The sequence below is a fragment of the Canis lupus genome, chromosome 24 (genome assembly GCF_011100685.1).
Source record: "Canis lupus familiaris isolate Mischka breed German Shepherd chromosome 24, alternate assembly UU_Cfam_GSD_1.0, whole genome shotgun sequence".
NCBI lineage: Eukaryota > Metazoa > Chordata > Mammalia > Carnivora > Canidae > Canis > Canis lupus.
Genome location: NC_049245.1, coordinates 5267891 through 5276433, shown reverse-complemented (window position 1 = coordinate 5276433; position 8543 = coordinate 5267891). Strand labels below are relative to the sequence as shown.

The following is an 8543-nucleotide window of genomic DNA, read 5'->3' as shown; positions in this document are numbered from 1 at the left end:
TCTGTTTTGTCTTTGTGGCCAAAAGGGAATGTTTGTCTGTGTTATTATGTCCTTGTTAACTGTTTGTGCATTTGTCTGTATTACTGTGTCTTTGTTAACTGTCCTAACTGTTTACGTAAGGAGAGGGAAATTTCAAACTTACTGCATGTCAGAATGGCCAACCTTTGGCGTGGGATGGCCCCGAGAAGGAACTTTCCACCTACCTACTATCTAACAGGTTAAGGCCGTGATCTTCAGGGACAAACCAGACGGCCACCCTGACCAGGTGCCCTACATCCTGGTCTGGCAGGACATGAGAGAGAATTCCCCTCCTTGGCTAAAACCATTTTTACTCCCCATAGCGCACAACTCGGCTGAAGGTAAGGAGAGACTCCAGGTCCACCACCAGACTCTAATGGCAGGTCTCCAGGCTGCCCCACGCAAGCCTACCAATCTGGCTGAGATATGGTTATGTGAGACAGGGTAAGGACAAGAGTCCAGCAGCCTTCTTAGAATACTAGGAGAGAAGAGCTTGCAGGACTTATAGTAGCAGAAAGAGTCAATAATAATAAAGAAAGTCTGGAAGAGCAACAAACCAAACTAAGTGACCGGCAGACCTGAAACCTGGCCAAAATCCTGGCCACAACCATGGATGACCCACAGGAAAGACGGAGGCACCTCAAGAAGCTGGCTTCAGGGACAGGTAAGGAGGATGGCCCTGGTCCCTCTCGGGAGTGCCCTAAGCTGAACAAAAACCAATGTGCTTTTTGCAAAGAAAAAAGCCACTGGGTGAAAGACTGTCCTAACAAAAGACCTAAGGGCCCTGCCAAGATCTTGGAGATGGAGGACCTGGATGACTATGGAAGTTGGGGTTCGGCACCCCTCCCCAAGCCCAGGGTAACTCTCAGAGTGGAGGGACAACCTGTTGAATTCCTAGTGGACACTGGGGCACAACATTCGGTTTTATTACAACCCCAAGGGACATTGGCAAGCAAGACTTCATGGGTGCAAGGGGCCACGGGCACATGGACTACCCGAAGAGCTGTAGATCTCGGCATGGGCCGGGTATCCCATTCCTTCATGGTCATCCCTGAGTGTCCCTACCCGTTGTTAGGTTGAGATTTGCTCACCAAGATGGGGGCACAGATTTGCTTCCACCCCGAAGGGGCAAAAGTCCTAAACAAGGAGGGGCACCCGATTCAGGTGCTTGTCCTGAGATGAATGTCGTCTCCACCAAACGTCCTCAGCCCCAGTGACTGACATTGACCCTTGGCTGTGGGAATTTTCCCAAGCGTGTGCAGAAACTGGGGGAATTGGGCTGGCCCGGCACCAACCGGCCATATACATAGAACGAAAGCTGGGGGCCGACCCTGTCAGGGTCCGCCAATCCCCCATGCCTCTCGTACCGTGTAGGGGAATCACACCCCACATACGGCGACTACTGGACTCGGGCATATTGAGGCCCTGCCAATCGGCATGGAGCACTCCCTTGCTGCCGGTTCGGAGACCGCACTCTAAGGATTACAGGCCAATCCAGGACTTAATGGAAGTCAACCAGCGAGTAGAGGATATGCACCCTACGGTCCCAAACCCATACACCCTCCTCTATTTAAAAGATGCCTTTTGCGCCCAAGAGCCAAGACCTCTTCACCTTTGAATGGACGGACCCTGAGAAAGGCATCAATGGCCAGCTCACCTGGACTCGACCACCACAAGGATTCAAAAATTCATCGACCATCTTCAATGAGGCCTTACACGAAGACTTGGGTGAGTTCCATTCCAAGCACCCTCATTTGATATCCTGTTGGTGGCAGAGGACCAGGACACATGCCTGCGAAGCACCAGGGACTTGCTACAAACCATAGCGCCTCTAGGATACCGAGCCTCAACTAAAAAAAGGCCCAGATCTGCAGAGCAGAAGTGACAAATTAAAGGATGGACAAAAAAATAATAATAAAAAAATATAAAGGATGGACAAAGATGGTTGACGGATGCACGGAAGGAAACCGTCTTAAGGATCCCACAGCCACAAACCGTCTGCCAGGATGGACAGAGGCATTTCCCACCAAACATGAAACAGCACAGACCGTGACCAAGAAACTGCTGGAAGACATCTTACCGAGGTATGGTTTTCCTGTTAAGACTGGATCAGACAACGGCCCAGGATTCGTCTCTAAGGTAACACCGGGAGTGGCACTAGTGCTTGGGGCAGATTGGAAATTACATGGTGCATATAGGCCCCAAAGCTCAGGACAGGTAGAGAGGATGAACAGAACAATAAAGGAGACCTTAACTAAATTAGCCCTGGAGACTGGCGGGACTGGGTGACTCTCCTCCCCTTCGCCCTATATAGGGTGAGGAACTCCCCATATAAGATGGGACTGACTCCCTACGAGATCATGGTCGGTCTTCCTCCACCTGTTATCCCCAATTTAAAACCTGAGGTGCTTGCTGAGTTTGATCACCAACTCCTTTTCTCCCTCCAAATGTCACAAGGAACCCATGAGCAGGTGTGGCCTAAGCTGAGGGCCCTCTATGAGACTGGGTCATCCCTGGGCCTCCATCGATACCGGCCAGGTGACTGGGTGTATGTGTGGAGATACCAACACCCGACACTTCAACCTCACTGGAAGGGACCCTACATCGTGATCCTGATCACTCCCACCGCTCTCAAGGTCGATGGAATTACTCCCTGGGTCCACTACACCCACGTCCGGCCAGCTGACCTACACACCTCTCTCAAGGACTTTGTTAAGACTGCACCAGTCTCACTTACCCCACTAATGTTGCTTATGCTCTGTCTTCTTCATGCCAGAACCAATCCCCATTAGCCATTTAAAAACGTGCACCCAATTCAGCCTTGCTTTTAAAGTCTTTTAAGGGTTAAAAAGATGGGAGCATCTTAACTGTAGAGAGGCTTTTGCAAGCAAGGGGGGTGGGGTGGGGGTTATGTGATGCCCCAAATGAGGAGTGTTGCTTCTTTACTGACCACTCAGGAATAGTCTGGGAATCTATGGCAAAAGTCAGAAAAGGTTTGGCTAGACATTAACGGGACAAGAACAGCAACAAGGTTGGTTTGAATCATGATTTAATCATTCCCACTGGCTCAGTCTGAGACCAACCCGGACCCATGATTGGGTCCTTCCTTAGGTTCCTCTGAGAGGGGGAAATGTGGAGGCTGAGAAAAATTAAGGCCATTCCACCTCAAGTTTAGCACAAGTATAGCCATCTGAGGCCCCTGGGAATAAGAGCTGAATTTTATGGGAAAAAATGCAGAATGTCCTAGGCAGGGAATCCCATATCAGAAAGACAACAGAGCCCACCCCCGTGGTAGAAAGTCCCATATTAGAATGAGAATAGAGCTCAATGCCCTTGAAAGCCCCATATCAGAATGTAAACAGAACTTGAGAAATTCCTCCACCCCTTCTGAAAATCCCCTAGACCAGCCTATAAAAAACCCAGCTGTAAGCCACTTCGGGGTCCAAGTCCCTGCTCTGCTGTGTGGGTACACTTGGACCCAAGCTCGAGCTTGCTAATAAACCCTCGTGCGCTTTGCATCGGTGTTGGCTCCTTGGTGGTTTCTCAGATTCGCAATCTTGGGCACAACACCTCTACCTCAAAAAAAAAAAAAAAAAAAAAAAAAGAAAAAGAAAGAAAAAGAAAACAAAAGAAAAAAAAACTGCTTAAAAAAGTCTGAATCTGTGATATAATTGAAAATGTGAACACAACCAGATATATGATGATGATATTAAGAAATCATGATTAATTATTATGTGTAATAACAGTAGGGCAATTATTATGTTTAAAAAGAACTTTCTTTTCTAGAGATTCATGAAGAAATATCTAGACATAAAATGATATCATGTCTAGGATTTGCTTCAGAATTGGTGTGGGCAGAAGGTCATGGGGTGGGGTATATTGGGCAGACGCCCCCACTGGTAGAGGCTGAGGCAAGGTGATGGATGCTGTAGACTCATTCAACTTGGAACTGTTGTATGTCTTCAAAACTCATGATAAAGTTTCTTCTAAGCTGCTCTGGGGGGAAGAAAACATAAGGAAATGTGTATTTTAGAAAAATTTCCATCAAAACTGCTAAAATAAAAATTGGCACTTGAAGAAGCAAAAAAAAAAAAAAAAAAAAGGCAGGAAAACAGTAATATATTTTACAAAGATGTTAATCCAAAATATGAAGATGTTTTTGCTGCATGGAGGAGTAGAGGGTAAAGTCGTGAGTGATCTAAAGTTGGCTACCTAGAACTGAATGGGCTTATTCATCCATCTGCAACTTGCTGACAACCCACTCTGGGTAGACAGTCAGGGGCCCAGGCCATGGGGAGGGACACCTGCACCCCTCACCTCTGCCACACACCTGTGGCCACACTACTAACCCTCTCCAGACACTAGAGCAGCACTCACTACACTATCTTGGAACACAGTGGAGGAACCCCAAAGCAATGTGGGGGACAGATTTTCTTCTGGAATGATGCTCTGAGCAGGCAGGGTGAGCCAATGGCAATTCTTCTATAGAAGCACACATTCTCTGAAATTCAGTATGACTTCCAGGGCCTGCCATGAGTTAATGCTATATGGAAGAGTTGGGAGAGCACTTGGCCTGTAGGAGGTGTTTAAAGCAGGCACTCAATAAACTTATTTATTGTTACTGCAATAATAATGCAGCTTGGGGTTTATTCTGATACCCCTGGGGCTAGCCTACATTTGCAAAATGGTGAGATTTCTGCCATAAGTAGCTTGAGCATGTTTTTTGCTAAAACCATAATTGGTAAAGGCTGCACCTAATGAACGTAGCTAGGAACTCGGAATTTCAAAATGGCCAAATAGATCTTCAATAGTGTGTTTATAGTTCATGCCCAAGGTCACATGCCACTGTGACACAAACTTCCGTTTTCCTTCCCTGTGAAATGGGCACACCTCCTCTAGGTGGCAGGAAGAAGAAGCCATTCTTATTCGTGCAGAAAATCCTTTGCATAATGGTGAGACTGGGAGGTCCCAGGGAGGTGGTCTCAGGTAATTCCTCTCCTTTCCGGGTTTGCCTCAGACACTCCTCCTGCCTCCCTCACTGAGATGCTGGGTGATTCATCGGGTTCGGTCTGGGAGCAGGCGCTGAGGGTCTTGATGTCCTCAGCTAAGCTCCTGGGTACTGGCTGCCAGCCATGGGAGAGTAGAGGACCCCTGGGCTCCTTCCCATGGGGCATAGTTAGGGCATTAGTCACCCAGCAAAGCTCTCACACATTGGTTTAGTTGATGTAGCAACAGACAGGTTCCACGCCAGCAACTTCTTTGGTATTCCAGACTGTCAGCCCAAGAAAGCCTCATCAAGCCATTGCCATTTACTCAAAAGTATGGTGCCCATAAAAGCATAATGCCAGGAACGTGGGCTGCGTGCTTGGCTCCACCGCACTCAGACTGTTTTTTATCTTAAAAAGTCCTCTGGCAGCCTCTTCCCAAATCTTTTGGGCTCAGGATGTCACTGCCCAGTCCCACCTAGATTCTTGGCTGACAAGTTTTATGGGGAAAGGTTCCTCTGTATTATTTGCTTAGCAAATACTGTTTGGCCCCTGTTTGGAGCTGATTACAAGAAGTATATGGAGAAGTGGAGGCTCAGTGACATGTACTCCCCCAAAGCTGCTCAAGTAAGTCTTCCAAATGCCCGAGAAGCCAGGCAGGGGGCATGTCAGGCTGGTCTGGGGTGAGTCATTCACCTGAAAGATCTAGGCACATAGACAGGTTGAGGGCAATGCTGAACATCCCCACAGAGATCCTAGCAAATTCCTGTGTCCCCCAAGTGAGGCCACAGGGAGAAGAAATAATGGTGAACAGGAGAATGTTTGCCCCTTCCAGAAAACAGCCTCAGCCTTTTAGCTGACTGTTGCCTCATGGGAATGAGTGTGCCGCTTTGCCAGATCTTTTGATTTGTCAAAAGAGGCTGGGAATTTGAAGTTGTGAAATTTCCAGACTTTTCATGTTGGCAACTATCAAAACAACAACAACAACCCCCCCCCAAACATTATATAAGCACATGAAAAGGTGCTCCACCTTACTAATCATTAGGGAAACGCAACCAAGCTACAATGAGATACCACTTCATACCAACTAGGATGGCTATTATTAAAAAGAGGAGAAAAACAGAAAATGACAAGTGTTGGCAAAAATGTAGACCAATCAGAACTCTTGAGCACTGTTGATGGGAAGACCAAATTACAGCCAATGTGGGAAGCAGCATAGCTATTCACCAAAAAATTAAAAATAGAACAACCATATGATCCAGCAATTCTACTTCTGGGTATAGACGGTATAGACTCAAAAGAATTGAAAGCGGAGTCTCGAGGGATGTTCCACATCAGTAAATGTGGCAGAATGTTCCACATTAGTAAAAACAGCAATGCTCTAAGTGTCCATTGATGGAAAAATGGGTAAGCAAAATGTGATAAATGCGCCATGGAATATTACTCAGCCTTAAAAAGGCAGGCTATTCTGGCACCTGCTACAACGTAACCGGCCTGAGGACTCTGTGCCAAGCAAGGAAGTCAATCACAGCAAGACAAATACCGCATGATTCCACTTGCATGGGATACTCAGAATTGTTAAATTCATAGAGATTCTACAGAGAGTAGGATGGCTTCCCAGGAGCTGGGGAGGGAAGAGGGAGGAGTTATTCGTTGAACAGGGACCAAGTTTCAGTTTTCCAAGATGTATGGTGGGGATGGTTGCACAGCAATGTGAATGTGCTTTAAGGCCATTGAACTGTAAAACACTTACAAATGGTTAAGATGGTAAGTTTTATGTTATGTGCATTTTATCATCACAAAAAAATTTGGAAAAAAAATTGTTTAAGACCAGTGCAGACCAAACAAAATTGGTCTGTTGTCCCTATGGGGCTGAGGCCGCTAGCTTGTCCCTCTGCTCTATGGGATCCTCCAGATAGCCTGCTCACTGTATCTGCTTTCCTGCCCAGCCCAGATCTGGTAGCCAGTCTTCAGGAACTGGGTACCCCTGGGTTTGAATGCCTCTGATTGGTCACGAGATGTTGGATACTTCTATCGACAGCTTGGCGATTAGAAAAACTTTGTCACTGTGTTTGTTTCCTACCTGAAAGTTTCCAGTACGCCCTGTATGATACCAACAGTGAGCTCAGCTCCTGGCCATGTGAACTGCTTACAACGCGATGATTTGGAAGGGTGCTTTAGCATTACAGGTTCTCTTTGACCCATAACCCGTGCCTTTAAGAGAAGGGATGCAAAAATCACGAAGGCAAGCAGAGGCCAGGTGTTCAGGGAGGGTCAAATTAAACATTATGAAGAAGAAGAAGAAGGAGAAGGAGAAGGAGAAGGAGAAGGAGAAGGAGTTTTGGAAAACAGTTTTTAAACAATTTCCCCTCACAGTTTCCTTGTAGCATTTTCATTGTTGCCTGTTTTCTCTGAGAGATTCCAACTGACTTGCTTTTTCTGGCACTACAAAATTTAGTCAAAGTAAATTAGTTATTTTGTAAAAGTAAATTTTTAAGTTATATTTTTAAAATGTACCATCTTTTTTTTTTTTTTGGACAGACACTGAGAATTCAAAAACAAGGAGGTTGTGCAGGGTTTCTGCCCCCAAGGAGCTTATGTTTTAGAGGAAAAGACAGAAAATTAACTGTAATTTTTAAACTTCTGGGCAAGAGGGCGCAATGCAGTTTACTTAGGATAGGTAAGTAAGCCAGCTGGAGAAGAGAGGACAGGAGAGTGTCCTGCGGGAGAGGATGCCTGAGCTGACAGGTAAGGGGGCGAGCAGGAGTTAGCCCAGTGGGCAAATGGGAGTCGGGCACTGGGATAAACTCTTGTGCCTGTGACATAAGGTCTAAAATCAGAGCCAATATTAGTGCCGCCTTGACATCTGGTGAAACAGGGAAAGCCCCAAATGTCCCAACTGCAAGTTCCCTCCCCACCCTGCTCTCCAGGATAGGGTCCCCTCGCCAAACAGCCCTCCTTGTCAAGGGGTGTGGATACAGCTCCTGCTTATCTCTGAGCCCACGGAATTGCTCAAGCAAGCCAACCACATCCTCCCACTGAGCCAGAGGTCACCCCATCCTCTTGATACTGGGAAGCCAACCTCCAGAGGAAACAGGTGTTTGCTCCTTTCCCAGACCTCCCTGCTGCGGCGGGTGGAGTCCTCCTCCCTGGGCTGTGGGTGTATGCGACTATAATGAACTGCCCTCTGTCTCTGTCTGTCCGGTGCCATGAGTGTGTACTTGGCCATCCTCACAACCGTGAGACAGAAATCCCTCCTCACCAGCAGGATGAACAGGAGGTAATTAAAACACTGCCCAGAAGGGATGTGTGTGAAGAGCCTTGAATCAGTATTGTGGGAGGCTGAAGCAATGGCGTGGCCCACTTGGGGAGTGAGCGGCGACTGTGAGTTCTGGGACCTTTAACTGAGCAGTGTGGATCACAGTAGCAGGAGGCACTGGGGGCTGCTGAGCAGCGATGAGAGCTGGCCGGCTGATTGATGACCCTGGCTAGGGTGTGGACTGGGTTCGGAGGGGATGAGACCAGAGGTAGCAAGTCTGA

The 8543-nt window shown here is 47.3% G+C and overlaps 1 pseudogene; it reads left to right on the top strand.

Annotated features, from left to right (window-relative positions):
• On the top strand, window positions 1–2304 carry LOC111092237 (annotated as a pseudogene).
• Window positions 2305–8543: the final 6239 nt, after the last annotated feature.